This window comes from Rhinoderma darwinii, chromosome 1, assembly GCF_050947455.1.
Source record: "Rhinoderma darwinii isolate aRhiDar2 chromosome 1, aRhiDar2.hap1, whole genome shotgun sequence".
NCBI classification, from domain to species: domain Eukaryota; kingdom Metazoa; phylum Chordata; class Amphibia; order Anura; family Rhinodermatidae; genus Rhinoderma; species Rhinoderma darwinii.
The window spans coordinates 179,052,120-179,075,212 of NC_134687.1; positions in this window are offsets into that span (position 1 = coordinate 179,052,120).

Sequence of the window (23,093 nt, forward strand, 5' to 3'; positions counted from 1 at the left end):
AATTAAGGGATTAGATACACTGGCTCAGTAGGATAATGTGACACGATAGGTGTAGATCTACCAGATAAGCAGCATTATTTGAAGTATAAAGGGAATAGATACACTGGCTCAGTGGCACATTAACAAGATAGACTTAGATATACCAGATAAGAAGGACTATCGGAAGTATCATGGGATTAGATACATGGGTGCAGCAATAACAAGACTGTGCAAAGCTGCTTCTGATGAGAGTCTGAGGCTGCAGAGCATACAAGCCTGATATCTGGGGCGGGGGGGGGGGTGTCCTATTTGAATACATCATGCTGAGCTGCCAACCTGAAGATGGCACCACTCATGAACTGTTTTCAAGCTGGCTGGCCATGATACAGGTGAACGGGACTCCTGCCATCAGACATTTTATGATGCTAGGCGTCCGAGTGTCTGCCTTCCCGCGGAACTTCTGTTCCGTACTGTATCATTTAGTTCAGTACGGAACAGCAGTTCCTCGGTAAGGCAAGGACTCCAAGCATCAAAAAATGTCTATGATGCCAGGAGTCCCATTCACCTGTATCCGGCCGACAGACAGACCATTTTCCATGGCCCGAACACGATCGTGTGCAAGAGGTGTAAGTCAGAAAGTGATTCAGTGGGTTACGTACCACTTTTCTTTGTCAAACAATTACACCGCCGGTTTGAGTGTGATGGCAAAGGCTGGGTTCACGCTGCGCTTTTTCTTGCGTTTTTTAACATGTTTTTTTTTTAGTTTTGGTAGATAAACTCTTATCTCAATGGGAGTTATTCAACCAAAACAAAATAAACGCATGTTAAAAACGCAAGAACAAAAATGCAGTGTGAACCTAGCCTCACAGACTCCTCTACTGATCAATTACAAGGGTTTTCCCACCAGAGACATTTATGACATATCCACAGGATATGTAGTAAATCTGGGGCCTGCACCTATCTGCCCCCTAAACCCCATTCTACTGCTCTGTGTTGTGGCTGAATCGTGTGATTTCCAACCATGAATTACGGATACAGTGTAGCTCGCTGAGCTACACTGTTTCCGTAACTCCAATAGTAGTGAATGGCAGTTACGGAAGCAGTGTAACATGCGAACTACAGTAAGTTGTTTCTGTAACTACCATTCAGTTCTATGGGATTTACGGAAACAGCGTAGCTCAGTTGTATATTGTATACCCAGTTGTATATTGTGCCACACAAACCGCCCAGTGAACATAGTGTCATCAATGGCCCCCCTCATTCAAATTGTGAACACCTGTACATAGTGACACAGAAGCACCACATGTAGATTGTACCACAGCCCACCCCTATATATTGTCAGTCATGCCACCTACTCTGCTAGACAATGTTATGCTTGAAGTGAGCATCGTCAACGCCTGCTTGAGGAGACATGACAGCAGCGTAAAGTACACGGCGGTCGAGTCATCCGTCACATGGCACTAATAAATATAACAAATATAACCAACAAGTTTTACATGTGACATCTATTTCTTCTGTGGAGGTAAAGGGATGAAAGAAATGTGGCACATTCAGGATAGAAAGGGCAGATGAATAAAGGAGGAAGGGCAGAGGGATTTCTTGGGGGCGGAGATAACTTTGAGAAGAGTAATGAAAAGCATCATGGGACATCTAGGAGAAGTACTAAAAAAAAACTTCAGGTCCTGCCTAGAACCAGGAAGTAACACAGCGTGTAAGCTGAGATAAGGATCTAATGGTAGGAACTAGAGATGAGCGAACCGGGACAACCGAACCCGGTTTCGGTCCGAACTTCCGGTAAAGTTCGGTTCGCAGCGAATCCGAACTTCACCGGGTTCGGCCGAACCCGTTTTGACCGAACCCGGTCAAAAACATTATACAAATCGGCAGCCACTTATCTCTATCAATCACTGATAGAGAAAAGAGGCTGCTGATTAAAAATAAAATAAAAAGCATTTCATACGTACCCGGTCGTTGTCTTGTTAACGAGTCCCTCTTCTTCCTCCAGTCCGACCTTTTCTGACGCGGCAGCCTGTGATTGGCTGCAGAGGCCTCTGCAGCCTGTGATTGGCTGCAGAGGCCGCGGCAGCCTGTGATTGGCTGCAGCGCTCACAAGGCTGCATCGTCATCAAGAATGTCGGGCCGGATGTCGAGAGGGACGCGTCACCAAGGCAACGGCCAGGAGACCGGACTGGAGGAAGCAGAAAGTTCTCGGTAAGTATGAACGTCTTTTTTTTTACAGGTACTGTGATCGGTAGTCACTGTCCAGGGTACTGAAACAGTTACTGCCGATCAGTTAACTCTTTCAGCACCCTGAACAGTGACTATTTAGTGTATGTGCACACACACTAATTACGTCCGTAAATGACGGACGTATTTCGGCCGCAAGTACCGGACCGAACACAGTGCAGGGAGCCGGGCTCCTAGCATCATACTTATGTACGATGCTAGGAGTCCCTGCCTCTCTGCAGGACAACTGTCCCGTACTGTAATCATGTTTTCAGTACGGGACAGTAGTTCCACGGAGAGGCAGGGACTCCTAGCATCGTACATAAATATGATGCTAGGAGCCCGGCTCCCTGCAGGGTGTTCGGTCCGGTACTTGCGGCCGAAATACGTCCGTCAATTACGGACGTAATTAGTGTGTGTGCACATACCCTTACTGACGTCACCTAGCAACGCTGCCGTAATGATGGGTGCACACATGTAGCCACCCGTCATTACGGGGCCTCATGCACACGACCATAAAAACACCCGTTATCACGGGTCGTAATTACGACCCGAAATAGCGGGCCCATAGACTTCTGTTAGCCACGGGTACCTTCCCGTTTTCTCACGGGAAGGTGCCCGTGCCGTTAAAAAGATAGAACATGTTCTATTTTTTTATTTTACGGGCCGTGCTCGTAATTACGACTCGTAACTACGAGCACGGCCGGCCGGCCACGGGCAGCCGGCCGCTTTTGCGAACCGTGCTGTCATTATAATTATAGCAGCACGGCCCGTAAAATAGAAAAATAGAACATGTTCTATTTTTTTAACGGCACGGGCACCTTCCCGTGAGAATACGGAAAGGTACCCGTGGGTAACAGAAGTCTATGAGCCCGTTATTGCGGGTCGTAATTACGACCCGCAATAACGGGTGTTTTTACGGTCGTGTGCATGATGGGAGCACGGCTCGGAAAAACGAACGGCTGCCCGTGCTCATCTCCTGAAATACTCTGTGCTGCCTTAAACTCTGTGGACAGGTCAGGATCCTGTTTCTTTTAAATGCTGCTAGGGAACCCGCTCGATCCACTATATAAGGCTACGCTACAGTGCAGCATTTAAAAGAAACAGGATCCTGACCTGTCCACAGAGTTTAAGGCAGCACAGAGTATTTCAGGAGATGAGCGTGCAGATTCAGTGCTGTTGTGAACTCTGCTCTTACCATTACGTAGCTCTCAGTCTGTTATCTCTCCTCCACTCCTGTCCTCAAGAACACCTTCACATGATTGCCAAGTCACCACGTAATGGTAAGAGCAGAGTTCACAGCAGCACAGAGTATTTCAGGAGATGAGCGTGCGGATCTTGTGCGTGGTGGTGACTTGCCAATCATGTGAACGTGTTATAGAGGACAGGAGTGGAGGAGATGTAACAGACTGAGCTACGTAATGGTAAGAACAGAGTTCACAGCAGCACAGAGTATTTCAGGAGAGGAGCGTGCAGATTCAGTGCTGCTGTGAACTCTGCTCTTACCATTACGTAGCTCAGTCTGTTACCTCTCCTCCACTCCTGTCCTCAATAACACCTTCACATGATTGGCAAGTCACCACCCCGCACAAGATCCGCACGCTCATCTCCTGAAATACTCTGTGCTGCTGTGAACTCTGCTCTTACCATTACGTGGTGACTTGCCAATCATGTGAAGGTGTTCTGGAGGACAGGAGTGGAGGAGAGGTAACAGACTGAGAGCTACGTAATGGTAAGAGCAGAGTTCGCAGCAGCACTGAATCTGCACGCTCATCTCCTGAAATACTCTGTGCTGCCTTAAACTCTATGGACAGGTCAGGATCCTGTTTCTTTTAAATGCTGCACTGTAGCGCAGCCTTATATAGTGGATCGAGCGGGTTCCCAAGCAGCATTTAAAAGAAACCGTGTTTGTGTATGTGTGTTTGTGTATATATGTGTGTTTGGGTATGTGACTTTGTCTGTTTTTGTTTTTATATGTGTGTGTGTATATATGGGTGTGTTTGTGTATATGTGTTTTGTGTATATGTTTGTGTATATATGGGTGTATTTGTGTATATGTTTGTGTGTAGATGTTTGTGTGTGTTTTTGTATATGTGTATATGTGTGTATATGGGTGTGTGTTTGTGTGTATATATGGGTGTGTTTGTGTATATGTGTTTGTGTATATGTGTGTTTGGGTATGTGTGTTTTTGTTTGTATATGTGTTTGTGTATATGTGTTCGTGTATGTGTGTATAACTGTGTGTGTGTGTGTGTGTGTGTTTGGATATGTGTGAGTTCGTGTATATGTGTTTGTCTGTTTATGTGTGTGTGTATATCTTGTTGTGTTTGTGTATATATGTGTGTCTGTGTATGGTTGTTTGTTTGTGTGTGCGTGTATATATGTGTGTAGGAGAGTAGAAGTATTGGTATTGTTCACATTGATAACTGTTTTTTTATGTTGTTGCAGATTTTGATGTACCGATTGGACTACATCTACGATTCGTTGGACTACTGCGTAGATCTGCGTTTTTTCAAATTTTAATAAAATGGTTAACGAGGGTTTTGTTGGGGATTTCTTATTTCAATAAAAAAGAATTGTCTTTGTGGTTTTTTTTCAAACTTTATTAGTGCCTAGATAATGGCAGTTGGCTGATTGACAGCGTCCATTATTAAGGCGGTACTTAGTGTTAGCCGGTGCAGAGGCTAGCACTAACCACCCATTATTACCCCGGTACCCACCACCACCAGGGGTGCCGGGAAGAGCTTGGTACGATCCAGTACCCGACCATCTGTTGTGATGGTCGGGTACTGGGGCGGCCGTAGGCTGGTATTATGAGGCTGGGAAGGGCCAAAATCAGTGGACCTTCCCACCCTTGTAATGCTAGGCTGCTGCTGCTGTGTTGTATCGGGCTGGTTATAAAAATGGGGGGGACCCCCACGTCGTTTTTTTTTTGGAATTTAACAAATTTAGCAATAGACGGGTCCCCCACATTTTTAATAACCAGCCATATACAAGGCCGCAGCAGTCTGGCATTACATGGGTGGGAAGGGCCACTGGTTTTGTCCATTCCCAGGCTAATAACACTGTGTTGTATGTGGCTGGTTATGATAAATTGGGTGGAACCCCATGTCTTTTTAAAAAAAAAAAATGTAAATAAATAAATAATTTAAAAAAATGACGTGGGGTCCCCCCCACTTTTATAACCAGCCAGATACAACACAGCAGCAGCAGCCTAGCATTACAAGGGTGGGAAGGTCCACTGTTTTTGGCCCTTCCCAGCCTCATAATACCAGCCTGCGGCCGCCCCAGAGCCCGACCATCACAACAGATGGTCGGGTACTGGATCGTACCTGGCTCTTCCCGGCACCCCTGGTGGTTTTGGGTACCGGGGTAATAATGGTGGTTAGTGTTAGCCTCTGCACCGGCTAACACTAAGCCTCGCATTAGTAATGGATGTTGTCACTCAGACAGCGGCCATTACTAAAGTGGTAATAATAAAATTTGAAAAGAAAAAGACAAAGATATAGATAAAATATTTTATTGAAATAAAGCACCCCCAACACAACCCTCATTAACCATTTTATTGTAGAAAAAAAACCGTCATCGAAGTAGTCCTCGAAACCGACGTAGTCCAAACACCAAACCTGTAAAAAAATAAAATAATGAAATAAAACATGTCGTAGGCTTAGATTCAGTTTAATGTGTGATACTGACTGTTATACCATGTATAGAAGCCTGCCGTGAAGTTGACTTAGATACAGGGCGCCAGCAGACAGTATCATACATGGCCATACATACATACATATATACAAATATACATACATATATACAAACATACATACATACATACATACAAGCATGCACATATATACATGCAAATATACATACATGCAAACATACACACATATATACATGCAAACTATCATACATACATGCATACACACACACACATGAAAACATACATACAAACAAACATGCAAAGATACATAATACATATATACAAGCATGCACAAATATACATGCAAACATAAATACATGCAAACATAATTACATACATGCACATATATATATATAAACATACATGCAAAAATAAAAACATGCAAACATACATACATGCACATATATACATACATACATGACAACATACATACAAACATACATGACAACATACATACATGCAAACATACATACATGCAAACATACATACACACATGCAAACATATATACATGCAAATATACATACAAACATGCACATGTATACATACATGCCAACATACATGCAAACATACATGCACATATATACATACATACATGACAACATACATACATGCAAATATACATACATACATACACACATGCACATACATGCCAACATACATGCACATATATACATACATACATACATGACAACATACATACATACATATATATATACACACATGCAAATATACATACAAACATGCATACATACATGCAAACATACATTCATGCAAACATACATGCAAACATACATACATACAAATATACATACACACATGCACATATATACATACATGACAACATACATACATACATACATGACAACATACATGCAAAAATACATACATGCAAACATACATACATACATACATGCAAATATACATACAAACATGCACATATATACATACATGCCAACATACATGCAAACATACATGCACAGATATACATACATACATACATGCCAACATACATACATGCCAAAAAATAATAATAATACGTTCATACTTACTTTCCTCCTGTCCGGCCTCCAGCGATGACGTTTCATTCATGTCGCCGCTGCAGCCTGTGATTGGCTGCAGAGGCGGTCACGTGGGATGAAGCGTCATCCTGACGTACGTGACCGCCACTACAGCCTGTGATTGGCTGCAGCGGCGAAAGGGATGAAACGTCATCGCTGGAGGCCGGACAGGAGGAAAGTAAGTACGAACGTATAATTTTTATTTTTTTATTACATTTAAATGGTATTTTCCGCGCGCCGAGCATGTACTGTGAAGGTTGCTGAAAGAGTTAGTGCAGCCCATTAACTCTATCAGCACCCTGGACAGTAGCATGCTCGGCGCACGTAAGTGACAGGTTCGGTCAGAACTAGTTCGGTCCGAACCGAACTTTTTTGTGAAATTCGGCGAACTAGCCGAACCGAACTTTTGATAAGTTCGCTCATCTCTAGTAGGAACTTTTGGATTCATTTTTTTGGGTTGAAAACAATATAAATATAGTGTAAAACAATATTAGAGGTGTTTGATGCATTTTTTTTTCTTTTACGTCGGATAACCCCTTTAACCCCTTAAGGACACAGCCTGTTTTGGCCTTCAGGACACTGTAGATTTTTTTCAAATCTGACATGTGTTACTTTATGTGGTAATAACTTTGGAATGCTTTTACCCATGTTTTCTCCTGACATGTTGTACTTTGTGTTACTGAAAAAATTTGGTCGATAAATTCTGTATTTTTTGGTGAAAAACACCAAAATTTAGAGAGAATTTGGAAAAAATTTAATTTTTCTAAATTTAAACGTATCTGCTTGTAAAACAGATAGAAATACCACACAAAATAGTTACTAGTTAACATTTCCCATATGTCTACTTTATGATGGCATCATTTTTTCAGAATTCTTTTCTTTTTCTACGACGTTACAGGGCTTAGAACTTTAGCAGCAATTTCTCACATTTTCAAGAAAATTACAAAAGGCTATTTTTTCAGAGACCAGTTCAGTTCTGAAGTGGATTTGAGGGCCTTTTATATAAGAAAGTCTCCATAAATCACCCCATTTTAAAAACTGCACCCCTTAAAGTATTCAAAACAGCATTCAGAAAGTTTCTTAACCCCTTAGGCGTTTCACAGGAATTAAAGCAAATTAGTGGTGAAATTTACTATTTTTTTTTTTTTTGCCAAAATTCATTTGTAATAAATTTTTCTTCTGTAACACAGAAGGACTTACCAGAGAAACGCAAATCAATATTTATTGCCCAGATTCTGCAGTTTTAGAAATATCCCACATGTGGCCCTAGTGTCCTATTGGACTGAAACACAGGCCTCAGAATCAAAGGAGCACCTAGCGGATTTTGTGGCCTCCTTTTTTTTATAATAATTTTAATAGATTTTCGGCACCATGTCGGGTTTGAAGAGGTCTTGTAGTGCCAAAACAATGGAAACCCCCCAAAAGTGACCCCATTTTGAAAACTACACCCCTCAAGAAATGTATCTAGGAGTATAGTTAGCATTTTGACCCCACAGTTTTTTTTGCTAAACTTACTAGAATTAGTCTGTAAAAATGAAAATCTACTTTTTTTTCTGAAAAAAATTATAAATTTGTAATTTTTACAAGGAATAAAAGGATAAAAAGCAACCCAACATTTGTAAAGCAATTCTTCCCGATTACGGCAGTACCCCATATATTGTAATAAACTGCTGTATGGACCCATGACAGGGCTCAGAAGGGAAGGAGCGCTATTTGGATTTTGGAGCGCAGATTTTGCTGGAATGGTTTTCAGTGCCATTTCGTGTTTGCAACGCCCTGGTGGGACCAAAACAGTGCAAACCCCCCAAAAAGTGACCTCATTTTTGAAACTACACCCCCAAGGAATTTTTCTAGGGGTATAGTTAGCATTTTGACCCCGCAGGTTTTTTGCAGAATTTATTGGAATTGGGCCATGAAATTGAAAATCACATTATTTTCTAATAAAATGTAGTTTTAGCTCAGAATTTTTCATTTTTACACTAGATAAAGGAGAAAAAGCACCAACATTTGTAAAGAAATTTCTCCCGAGTACAGAAATACCCCGTATGTGGTAATAAACTGCTGTTTGGACACACGGCAGAGCTTAGAAAGGAAGGAGCACCATTTGACTTTTGGAGCTCAAGTTTTGCTGGAATGGTTTGCGGCACCATGTCACATTTGCAAAGCCCCCAAGGGGCCAAAACAGTGCAAAACCCGCAAAAGTGACCCCATTTGGGAAACTACACCCCTCACGGAATTTATCTTGCGGTATAGTGAGCATTTTGACCCCACAGTTTTTTTTTTGCTGATTTTATTGGAATTAGGCAGTGAAATGAAAATCTAAATTTTTCCACTAAAATGTTGAATTTTTTCATTTTCACAAGAATAAAGGAGAAGCACCACAACATTTGTAAAGCAATTTTTCACGAGTACGGCAATACCCCATATGGGGTTATAAACTGCTGTTTGGACACACCGCAAGGCTCAGAATGGCAGGAGTGCTACTTGGTGTCACGGCGCGGGGTGTGGACCCACTGGGCCGTACTGCGTAGCGGGATAGCAGCTGGCCAAACAGGTATAGGTAATGTCTATAGCTTCTGGAAAGGGTACCTGAGGCAACATAGATAGTAGCGGTGGTTTCAGGCTGAGATGAGGCTCCGGCAGGAGACAGACACCTAGCGGGGTGCAACACAGCAGATGCAGCAGAGAGCACAATACGACTCCAACACTTCAAGGCACAGGAGCACGGTAGCACGGGACACAGGGTACAGGCAGCAGGAACGGGAAACACTGGGAACTGGAAAAAACTTAGGAGACCATTTGCAAAGACAAACTAGCGTAACGACAACAATGCTCAGGCAATGAATAGAAGGGCAGAGCCAATTTTATAGTGCAGAGGCATTCTGGGCTGATTTGCAGATATTCTGCATGTGTGCGTACTGGCGCATTAAGACCAGGCACTTTACGATACGCCCCGTTAGAACAGAACACCATATTTTCCATTGAAATAAATGGGCAGATGTTTGTAGGCGTTCTGCTTCTGATTTTTCAACAGTTTTTCGGACCGAAAAATGGCTGAAAACACTACGATACCCTAAGGAGTATCAAGCAGAGAGCGCCCGCGCTACAGTGTAATATATAGGTGATAGGAATTCAGTATAGAAATGCTGTACTCACATATAAGCAGAGGAATGTTCTCAGACGTAGACATTGAGGTTGGATCTTCCGATCTCCTCATCTGCGATGCACACAATGGCCTCGCTATATTCCAAGTGGTCCTGATCTTTCGATCGTGATGGTCCACAAGGCAATGCTTGCTCGTTGGTAGTAACAGTCTCACTCAGCAATCAGAGTTACTATTATTTATTGAATAAATGAAAACATAAAAAAATAATAAAATGAAGTAAAAGAGCTCAACGCTTCGTGGGATATACCCGCTTAGTCCGGGGTAATATAGAATTAAAAAGATGAGAATAATATAACTTATTGTGTGCTATGCGTTCCTAATACATCACAGGAATGAAATTAGGTAGCACATGAGTAAAAGTATATAGCGCTAGCACAATATTAGCCACTCTAGAAACCAAATATTCTCCTTGATGTATATCGGGTAGGCTGTGTAAGTGCTTTTGTCAGAATGCAGAATAAGCAGTTTGAGTACTTTCTGCTTGCATTCTAAAAAAACACAATCAATACAGCAAGCAGATTATTATTCCCTTGTCTTATAGTTGTTAGACATGCCAAGTCCTAGATAATGGAGCGGAGGCCCACCATTTTGCTCTTTTCTTTTTCTTCTAAAACCCATGCCATGGAAAATAAACACATTCAACCTATGCAACGTTCTCTTCTGTGTAACCCACGATCTTCGAGACACAGACTTCCTTGTTATGCTGGACACTAAGGCTGTCACGGTTATGGGGCACTGTGGTTGTCTTTGTTATGGGCACTATGGCGGTCACTGTTATAGGGCTTTCACTGTAATGAGCAACATTCTGGCTGTTAGTTATGGATGGCATTGTGGCTGTTACAGTTATGGGATGGCACTGTGGTTGCCACTGCAATAGGTGCATTATGGCTGTCACTTTTACGGGGTGGCATTATAGCCATCACTGTTATGGGGGCAATGTGTATGTCACTTTACTATTTTAAACTACTTAAGGGACCTGAGGGGGCGGTGCATGCCACAGGGATTTTTTCTTTAGAACTTTTTAAATCACTGTGTCATGCACTGGCATCGTAGGACCTGTACTAGGCATAACACAGTGGGACAGATTTACTAAGCTGTCTAAGATTTAGACAGAATAAATTTAGACTAAACTAAACTAAATGTAACATAGTGGTGTATGTGACGCTGTATGATAAATTTGGCGTATCTTGCTAGACATTTTTCTCTTCCTTATACCCACTCTTGGTTGGCTCAGTTTTCTTTTGGCGCATTATAAGCCACCTTCCCCACTATGCCATAAGCCCTTTTCTAGACAATTTTTAAAAGGGTCTAGTGGGGCGCAAAAATCTGTTCTTAAATTAGACTAAACTAAAACGACCCAAATTGTGCCAAAATGGCCCAGTTCACACAGTTTTTTTTGGCGCAGATACCGAGTCGGAATCAGTGCCAAAAAACTTCTGAAATCGATGAATCGTGGGAAAAAAAAGTGGCATGTCCTTTCTTGCCACTGTTTCCACCTCTGACGTCCTATTAAAATCAATTGGAGGCAGAAAAAAGTGTTTTTCGCAGCATTTTTTGTCTGCGGTCCTTGCACTAGCTCCAATGACTGCGTGTAAAAGCGCTAAAAAAAATGTGGAAAAATATGTGCAGGCATTTCAAAATCTGCCTCAAAATTCCTGAAGGAATTCTGATGCAGATATTTTCTGACTACAAAAAAGTGTGAACAAGGCCTAAGTGTATAAGTTTGGGTCTGTTCACACGCTTAGCAAAAAAAGTCTGAAAATACGGAGTGGTTTTCAAGAGTCAATGAAAAACGATCCCAAAAACGCCTCAAGAAATGACATGCACTTCTTTTTATTGGGCGCGTTTTTTGTTTTAAAATGAGGCGTAAAAAAACGCCCCGTCGGAATAGAACGCCGTTTTTCCCATTGAAATCAATGGGCAGATTTTTGTAGGAATTCTGTTTCCGATTTTTCAGCTTTTTTTGGGACTTTTACAGCCGGAAAAACAGCTGAAAATAGCCCGTATGAACATATCCTTTAACTCAAAGTGCTAATCTAAATTTTATTGCGACCCTTGGAAGTAATACACTTGGAATGTGGCCCTCAGAAAAGAAAAGGTTTGCACCCCTGCAGTAGATGCTGTAACGTAAGTCTTTTGTCGTCGGATACCGGCAATTTAGATGCCTTCTACTAACAACGTCATGTCTATGAGTATCGGGTAAGGTTTTGAATTTTTAACCCATTGAATCCAACTTGCCCTGAGATGTTCAGTATAGGAGTCTGGCAGAAGATGTTTAATTATTACATTATTACAAACATAAAGAACAGAAAGACAGCCCAGCTCCTGCACCATTAGCTTTTCTATGGAGCAGGCACTATAGCACAGAGGCTGTGTGCAAGAGAAAAGCAGGAGGAATCAATCTTAGCGATATGCCAGAACATTCTCTGATGGTTATACCCCTGTAAAACGTGTTTTAGTAATAGTAACATTAGTGAATTTATAAATTCTGTAGGTGGCCTGAAGAGCCGGTATATAGAGGTGTCAATTTAAATGAACATTCCTTATTTTTATTACAACTAAGAATTTGTTACAAATAGTTTTCTGCTACCACCATACTCTGCTCAACTAGTTTTGCACGTAGGATGATTAATACTGTACATTGAATGATTAATATTTTATTTAAAGTTTATGATCACCTCTGAACTCCATTTTACAGATTATATATAGATATAATCTGTAATACCCTGTGTAATAATCTGTACTGCAATCCATTCTGTGGGATTTATTTTTCTTGTCTTTGTCATTGGGGGACACAGATGATGACCTTGGGTACAGCTACTGCCACTATGAGTCGGACAATACATAAGGTGTTTGTTCCTCCTACCATGCTATACCCTCCTGCCGAGCTTAGTGTCCATAGGAGGCAGACCTCCCTGCTTTTCCAGGTCTTATCTGCTTCAACTATTTTCATTTGTTATTTTATCTCTTTTTCATTCTAGGTGGGAGACCAGAACGACATAATCTCCCTGTTGTCCCCAAGTATGTAGGTCAACAGCGTCAACATAATCATGCTGTTACTCCCATGAAAACAAAGGGGAAGAGAGCAGCCTAAGGCCTCATTCACACGACAGGGTTTCCCGGCCGGGTGCCGGCCGTTCATAAATCGGCCGGCACCCGGCTGCATTAGGAATAATAAACCCCTAATGGGGCTATTCACACGACCGATTTTTTGACGGCCGGGAAAACCGGGCGTCAAAAAATAGGACATGCTCTATTTTCGGCCGGGGCTCCCATAGAAGTCTATGGGGCCGGGTAATACACGGCCATCACCGGAATGTGTCCCGAGTGATGGCCAGGTTTTCCGTCGCTTGCGCTCTATCTCCTCCTCCTCACAGCGCATAGTGCATGTGAGGAGGAGGAGTTCATGCCATTCGGACGAATGGCTGTACACTGAACACTGTGTGGCAGGGCCGGGGTGTACAGCAGGTGGAAGGGAGCACTGCGCTGGCTCCCTTCCCCTGCTTGTTTTAAAAGCGCCCTGGCCCGGCGACACCTTCCATGGCGCCGCTAGCAGCTGCTGCTGCTGCGGCTGCTACTACTGTAGCGATGCCACTATAGCAGAGCAGGGAGGTATCTCCCCGCTCTGCTATGTGCCAGCCCCACTTTAGCTCCTTGAAGGAGCGGAATCCCCGTATTTTCGGGGATTCCGCTCCTGGACAGAGCGCTTGATGTCTCTGTCCATATCTGGGCAGTGACATCAGGGGAAACTCCTGAAGCGGAATCCCCGAACACATGGGAATTCCCCTTCAGGAGTTGCCGCTGATGTCACTGTCCAGATCTGCCCGGCCCGGAACGGATGCAAAACGTATGCAAACCGGCCGCGCAAAATGGCCGATTTTACCGGCCGACACTCGGGCTCGGGCGGGACCCTGTCGTGTGAATCCCGCCTAACTCCTCTGTTACCCTCCAATAATGGGCTCATCCGCTGTTCCTGCCTTCTCACCTCCTACCAGCGTATGCTCATAACCAAGTGAAAGTAGCTGAAGTGGTGACCCTACTGGTCACCCAGGGGAGCTAAATCGAAGAGGATGAAGATGGAGTGAGTAATCTTACAAGTGAGTGAGTAAACTTACAAAATCAGCTCTTTTGCGCTCCTGGGAATCAATACACTTACTCTGCTTGTCTGGCCTTTGCTCCTCCTCAGCTCCCCTCCTTTTTAGATATCTCTCTTCTATTCCCTGGTCGTGTCCGCTTCCTGTGGTCATGTCACATGTTTTTTTTTGCACCTCGTGAGGGCAGGGCCGGCCTTAGGATAGATGGTGCCCCGTGCGATATTATCTTTCGGCGCCCTACCCCTATTATAAAAAAATGCCTATATAGTGCCTATATAGTGCCCCCACAAAGGGCTTCTCCTGGAGTGGAATTCCCGGTCACAGTATCGGCAACACTGTGGACGGGGATTCAGGAGTTGCCCCTGATGTCACTGTCCATATATGGACAGACATCAAGCGCTCCGTCCAGGAGCGGAATCCCTGGCCACGCGGGGATTCCGCTCCTTCAAGGAGCTACAGTGGATCTAGTAGATAGCAGAGCAGGGAGATACCTCCCTGCTCTGTTATAGTATTCAATAGTACCTGCATCCTAAGGACTCTATGGAATGCGGCTGCTAGAGGTGCAGCCGGCTATAGGGGGGCCCATCCCGACGGACGGCACGGGCGTCCTTAAGCCCGGCATCACCGCTAACAGTCGCTATAGCTGCTACAGCGGTAGCGACGCCACTGAGAGAAGAAGGGCCTGGGCGGAAAGACAGCTGCTGATTCACTTGGCATGGACGCTTATAAAACAAGCAGGGCAAGAGAGCCAGCGCAGCGCCCCCTTCCACCTGCTGGAGTGATGCACCCTGTGCAATGGCACAGGTCACACACCCCAAGGCCAGCCCTGCGTGAGGCCCCCGGCTTCTTAAAACATGCAAGGCCCCACCCTGCCCACAACTCACACACTGGCAGTGTGCAACTGAGCTGTGCCAAAAAGTTTAGACTGCCTCTTCCTATAACAGCACTGCAAGGAGTTAGGGCTCATTCAGACAAAATACGCTTGTAAAATGCTTCAAAATACGTTTAAGAAATGCTTGCAAAAATCGAATACACTTTGAAAATCAGCTCCAAACATGCCTGGATTCAGAGGCTGTTTTCTCTTCAAATCAGCCTTGTATTTGTCTGCTTCAAACATAAGCGTGTGAATATACCCTTTTTGTGAGCACAGGCAGCTACATTGTCCCCTTCCAAATGCGGAGTAAGGGTATGTGCACACGATAACGACAATTACGGCTGAAATTACGGAGCTGTTTTCAGGAGAAAACAGCTCCTGCATTTCAGATGTAATTGCTCGTACTCGCGTTTTGCGAGGCGTCAATTACGGATGTAATTTGGAGCTGTTCTTCATTGAAGTCAATGAAAAACAGCTCAAATTACGTCCCAAGAAGTGTCCTGCACTTCTTTGACGACGCTGCTATTTTACGCGCCGTCTTTTGACAGTGACGCGTAAAATTACAGGTCGTCGGCACAGTACGTCGGCAAACCCATTAAAATGACTGGGCAGATGTTTGCCGACGTATTTGAGCCGTGTTTTCAGGCATAATTCGAGGCGTAAAATGCCTCGTCTACGCCTGAAAATAGGTCGTGTGAACCCAGCCTAAGGGTATGTACACACAGGCTATTTTCAGCCGTTTTTTTGGCCGTGAAACGTCCCGAAAAACGGCAGAAAAATCGGAAGTTATGGCGCTCAGTGCCGACGGGGCATTTTTTACGCCTCATTTTCAAAACACGGCGCGTAAAAAGACGGCAAGAGAAGTGCATGTCACTTCTCGAGCTGTTTTTGGAGCTGTTTTTCATTGAATCTATAGAAAAACAGCTCCAAAAACTGCCGTGAAAAACGCTAGTTTGATTAAAAAGCGGCTGAAAATCAGGAGCTTTTTTCCCTTGAAAACAGCTGCGTATTATCAGTCGTATTTTGTTAACCGTCTGAACATACCTTAATGGTGCTATGCAGTACACCATATCTGACTATAGACTATAGTGTATGCAGTACACTATATTGCAGTTATTGCAAGCATCACGTAGCAGGGGCACACAAAGAAATCATAGGGTCCCACAGGAAATAAATAGCAAAAAAAATAAATCTGTAAGGCTGGGTTCACACGACCATGTTACGTCCGTAATGGACGAAACGTATTTCGGCCGGAAGACCCGGACCGAACACACTGCAGGGAGCCGGGCTCCTAGCATCATAGTTATGTACGATGCTAGGAGTCCCTGCCTCGCTGCGGGACAACTGTCCCGTACTGTAATCATGTTTTCAGTACGGGACAGTAGTTCCACGGAGAGGCAGGGACTCCTAGCATCGTACATAACTATGATGCTAGGAGCCCGGCTCCCTGCAGTGTGTTCGGTCCGGGTCTTCCGGCCGAAATACGTTCCGTCCATTACGGACGTAACATGGTCGTGTGAACCCAGCCTAAGGGTATGTGCACACGATGAGAGGCTTTTACGGCTGAAATGACAGACTGTTTTCAGGAGAAAACAGCTGCCTCGTTTCAGCCGTAATTCCTCCTCCTCGTATTATGCGAGGCGTCTGTGACGCTCGTAAATCTTGAGCTGCTCTTCATTGAGTTGAATGAAGAACGGCTCAAATTACGTTGCAAAGAAGTGCCCTGCACTTCTTTGCCGAGGCAGTCAATTTACGCGTCGTCGTTTGACAGCTGTCAAACGACGACGCGTAAATTACAGGTCGTCTGCACAATACGTCGGCAAACCCATTCAAATGAATGGGCAGATGTTTGCCGACGTATTGTAGCCCTATTTTCAGGCGTAAATCGAGGCATAATACGCCTCGTTTACGCCTGAGTTACAGAATTACAGTTGCACATGTAAGAAAAAGTGGCACAATAGTTTTATGAATATGGCATTCGGCCAAAACGCCATATTTGTTATTGTATTTATGCCAGAACAGTGGCATAAATACATTGTCACAGATCCCCAGTGAGCTTTAACCCATTAGTGAGCAGCCTATTTTAAACCTTAATGACCAAGCAATTTTTTGCGTTTTTCCATTGTCGCATTCCAAGAGCTATAACTTTTTTATTTTTGCGTCGACATAGCTGTAAAAGGTCTTGTTTTTGTGAGACAAGTTGTATTTTTTAATAGCACCATTTTGGGGTACATATAATTTTTTGATTAACTTTTATTAACTTTTGTTGGGGCGTAATAGAAAAAAAAACCAGCAATTTCGCCACACTTTTTCTGCGTCTTTAATTTACGCAATTTACCATGGGATATAAATAACATAATAACTTTATTTAGCGGGTCGTTATGATTGGGACGATACCAAATTTATATAGTTTTCTTATGTTTTACTACTTTTACACAGTAAACACTTTTTTTTCAAAATTATGTGTTTTTGTGTCTCCATATTTGAAGAGCTATACCTGCTCGAATGGGTGAGATCGATATCAGTATCAATCTCACCCGTTTAACCCCTCAGATGTGGCGCTCAATAGCGAGCGCCGCATCTGAGTTGTTTTGGAGAGAGGGAGGGAGCTCCCTCTCATCCCACTGACACCCGGCGATAAGATAGCCGAGTGTCTGTGTCTCCAATGGCAGCCAGGGGCCTAATAAAGGCCCCCAGGTCTGCCTGTAGTGAATGCCTGCTAGTTCATGCCTCTGGCATGTCCTAGCAGATGCCTGTCCGTTTTAAACGGACAGGCATAATACACTGCAATACAGAAGTATTGCAGTGTATTATAAATGCGATCGAATAATCGCATAGTGAAGTCTCCTAGTGGGACTACTAAAAAAGTTTAAAAAAAGTTTAATAAAAAAATGAAAAAAATAAATAAATAAAACAAAATGAAAGACCCACTTTTTCCCCTTACAAACTGCTTTATTATTAAAAAACAAAATAAAGTAAAAAGGTCACACAGATTTGATATCACCGCGTTCGTAACGACCCCAACTATAAACTTATGACATCATTTAACCCAAACGGTGAACGTCTTAAAAAATAAAATAAAAAAACATGCAAAAATTGCTGTTTTCTTTGAATTCAGCCTTAAACAAAATGTGATACAAAGTGATCAAACAGTCGCATCTACTCCAAAATGGTACCGATAAAAACTACAAGTCATCCCGTAAAAAAAAAGCCTTCATACAACTGCATCGGCGAAATTATAAAAAAGTTATGGCTCTTCAAATATGGAGACATAGAAACAAATAATTTTGGAAAACATTTTTTTTCACTGTGTAAAAGTAGTAAAACATACAGAATCTATATAAATTTGGTATTGTTGCAATCGTAACAACCCGCTGAATAAGTTATTGTGTTATTTATACCACTTGGTAAACGGCGTAAATTTAGGATGCAAAAAAGTGTGGCGAAATTGAAGTTTTTTTCTATTCCCCCTAAAAAAAAATTAATAAATAAATTATATGTACCCCAAAATGGTGCTATTAAAAATTACAACTTGTCTCTCAAAAAACAAGACCTTATACAGCTATGTCGACGCAAAAATATAAAAGTTATAGCTCTTTGAATGAGACGATGGAAAAACGTAAAAAATGGCTGGGTCATTAAAGGGAACCTGTCACCAGCATTTCACCTATTAAACCAGCAATCCCTGGTGGTAGTGGGTGAAAAATCATTTCTATATAACCTATAATTGTCTTCTTAGTCGGCTCTGTAGCTTTAGTATTCAGTTTTTTAGTGTTCCCACACCGTATGCAAATGAGCAGAAAAGAGTCAGATCTTCATTTGAAAAGAGTCAAATCTTCGTTTGAAAATAGTGAAATCTTCATTCCTCAAGTCTTTCCGAATTTACCCCGCCTCCTTACTTTTGATTGACAGCTCCTCGCTTTCCCCCAGCTCACAAAATCCTGCGCTTGTGCATTGATGTCCTATTCTGGTGGGTGCGCACAAAGGGACACCGGATTATTACGATAAAAGGCGCAAAATGTTTGCAGACCGTTATTTACAGTGGGAGGAGGAGTTTAGGAGAGGGGATAACGGCAATGAACTTTTGATAGCAGCGGCCAGTGAGGTATAAGTAAAGTTCAATAGGTGAAATGCTGGTGACAGGTTCCCTTTAAGGTCTAAAATAGGCTGGTCATTAAGGGGTTAAAAAAACAGTATCCCAACGTAAACCATGACAAACTTAGACCAAACGGATGCTATTTTGTTTACGTTTGACCCATTATAATCTATGTACAGCTAGGTCCAAAATTATTTGGACAGTGACACAATCTTCATGATTTGGGCTCTTAATGCCACTATATTGGATTTGAAATGAAACAACTGAGATGCAATTGAAGTTTAGACTTTCAGATTTAATTCAAGGAGTTAACATTACCATAAATAAAATGGTTTTTTAATACTTTGTAGAGAATCCTTTGCAGGCAATGACTGCCTGAAGTCTGGAACCCATGGACATCACCAAACACTGGGTTTCCTCCTTTGTGATGCTTTGCCAGGCCTTTACTGCAGCTGTCTTCAGTTGTTGCTTGTTTGTGGGTCTTTCTGCCTTAAGTTTTGTCTTAAGCAAGTGAAATGAATGCTCGATCGGGTTGAGATCTGGTGATTGACTTGGCCATTGCAGAAGATTCCACTTCTTTGCCTTAAAAAAACTCCTGGGTTACTTTCGCAGTATGTTTTGGGTCATTGTCCATCTGTACTGTGAAGTGAAGTCCAATCAACCTTGCTGCATTTGGTTGAATCTGAGCAGAAAGTATACCCCTGAACACTTCAGAATTCATCTGGCTGCTTCTGTCTTCAGTCACATCATCAATAAACACTAGTGACCCAGTGCCTTTGGCAGCCATGCGTGCCCATGCCATCACACTGCCTCCACCATGTTTTACAGAGGATGCGGTGTGCTTTGGATCATGAGCCGTTCCAAGACTTCTCCATACTTTCTTCCTCCCATCATTCTGGTACAGGTTGAGCTTAGTTTCATGCTGTTCCAGAACTGGGCTGGCTTCTTTAGATGTTGTTTGGCAAAGTCTAATCTGGCCATTGTATATTTGAGGCTGATTAATGGTTTGCACCTTGTGGTGAACCCTCTGTATTTGCTCTCATGAAGTCTTCTCTTTATGGTAGACTTAGATACTGATACATCTAATTCCAGGATTGTGTTCTTCACTTGGGTAGATGTTGTGAAGGGGTTTTTCTTCACCATGGAAAGGATTCTGCGATCATCCACCAGTGTTGTCTCCCGTGGAAGTCCAGGTCTTTTGGAGTTCACGAAATCACCAGTACGCTTTTTTATTTTTTATTTTTTTTAAGATTGTACCAAACTGTTGATTTGGCCACTCCTAACATTTGTGCATCTCTCTGATGCATTTCTTCATTTTTTTTCAGCCTAACGATGGTCTGTTTTACTTGCACTGACAGCTCCTTTGACCTCATGTTGTAGGTTCACAGCAACAGCTTCCAAATGCAAATGCCACACCTGGAAACAACTCCAGATCTTTTACCTGCTTAATTGATGATGGATTAATGAGGAAATAGCCCATGCAAACCATTAAATAGCTTTTGAGATAATTGTCCAATTACCTTTGGTCCCTTGAAAAAGAGGCAGCTACATATTAAAGAGCTGTAATTCTTAAACCCTTTCTAAAAGTAGGATGTGAATACCCTCAAATTAAAGCTGAGTCTGCACTTTAAGCCCATATTGATTATATAACTGTATACTCAATATGTTTTGGTAAACAGCTAAAATACCAAAATTTGTATCACTGTTCAAATAATTGTGGACCTAACTTTACATGTCGAGCTACATGTTTCAATAGTTTTTTAGTGTTTAAAAACTTATACGCTCGGCAGATAGCACAAACGCGATGTGAATGGGGCCTTAGGGCAATATTCAAACCTCTTGTGACTCCTCAGTTGTTCCACTCTACGGAGGACCTCTCTTTATAAGTCTCTTTGGGCTTTTGACCACAGCATAGACATCACCATCTCTATGGGTTATACGAAGATATTGCATGCACCAGGCAGCTACATTACCTTTTGTTTTGCAGTTACCATCTTCAGCTTGTCACTATAACTGACACGGCTACACAGTTGTTGCAAGCATCAGATAGTTACATTACCCTCCTCCATAGGTAGACTGTTTGCGTTTTCTCTTTTCTGCTACGCTGTATTTGACTGCTAATTTGAAATTTCAGAACCTAGCGGTAAGTTGTCCCACTAGGTCTTCGTAACCACCTTCTTTTTTTATTTGCCCTAGGTGCAACATTAATTCCCAATGTGGTCAGTCTTGACCCCTCTGCCATGCTTGTCTGGCTCTGAGAATGTCATCCGTGGTCCTGCACCCCCAGATTGACGCCCTTGTGCTACGCAGGCCGGGACTCGTTCCTTATTTCTGACAGTGCCTGAGCCTTCTAGAAATGACGGCCATCCTCGGTCTACCAACTGACCAATCCCTTCAAAGAAGGCTTCTCACCGATTCCCTAGTTGACTAGTTGAATGTCATTCCTCGCAACACAACATGAAGAAGCCCAAAGTTCTAACCCTCTGTCTCTTCTCTCCATCGTCCAGAGGTTGGCTCTGTTACATCCTCTCCACAGGGAAAGGATTCATTGCACGGGAGGTTCCGAGTCAGACTTAAATGCTAAATAGAGCCAAAATATATTTTTAACGGTGGACAACTTTATCCCTGGAGTCCTAGAGCTTCTCCAGATTAAGATCTCTGGATTCTCAACTTCAAAAGTGAGTTTTTCCCCTTTTGGAGCATTATAAGGTCTCCAATGTTTTTCTTAACCACTCGGATTTTGACACCGTCCTCTCAAAGAGTTGAAGCCCTCAGACAGGGGTTTCTCTAACTTCTAGATATAAAAAGCAGCCAAGTAGCTTGCTTTGCCTAGGATAGGCCTGCGGATCTCTTGGCTGTCCGTGGCTTCCTTTATCCCAATGGCAGACACTAATTTTTTGGACCTGCTAGGGCATATTGTTTGGAACCCACTGATGAAATTGGTGAGATCAATTTTCCTTGGCAGGAAAATACCCACTCCACATATAGTGGCGTTCAGCTCCAAGTATAAGCAGCTCATTCAAATGCTCTCTAATGAGTCTCCTTTTTGTTTGTTTTTTACTCCAGTTTCTCACTTAAGTCAAAGTAGGCTTTTTGGGGCTCTCCAGTGAGAAACGGAGCAACTGTATCCGCCCACCGATCTGCTGAAAGTCTCTCTCTGTGTAGACTCTAGAAGCAAACGATTTGTTTCCTGCTGGTTAGTATTAGTCTTTTGCTGCAGAGCATTTGCTTGGATCAGCTGTTTAACAGCTTCCTCCATATCTGCCGTGTTTGACTTTTTAACTAGAACAGTCGATTTAACCCAGAACATCAAACTGGCAAGATTCTTGCGCCAATGCTGATCTTACTGTGCCCGCATTCTCCACCATTTGTAAAGGGGCAGCCCACCGGATCACTGTCTCCTGGGGTAGACAGGCACTTTTGGCACAGTAAGAACAGACTTCAGTCCAGTCACAGTGTGGTACTACTGGCCTCAGCCAGTTTTATTAGGTAAAAAAGCCGTAGCAGAAAACAAATGAATACATAAAGTAAATCCTAGGCCGTCTGGTCACTAACTAAACATGCAGTTCCTAACTACTTAGAGCTCCCCCCTGTAGATAACGCCATACAGCCCCCTCTGTAGAGAACGCCATACAGCCCCCCCTGTAGATAACGCCATACAGCCCCCTTTGTAGATATCTACAGAGGGGGCTGTATGGCGTTATCTACATGGGGGACTCTGTATGGCGTTCTCTACAGTGGGGGCTGTAAGGTGCTCTCTACAGAGGTGGCTGTAAGGCGTTATCTACAGGGGGGCTGTATGGCATTCCCTACAGGGGGTTCTGTATGGAGTTATCTACAGGGGGCTGTATGGCGTTACCTACATGGGGGGTGCTGTATGGCATTATCTACAGGGGGGC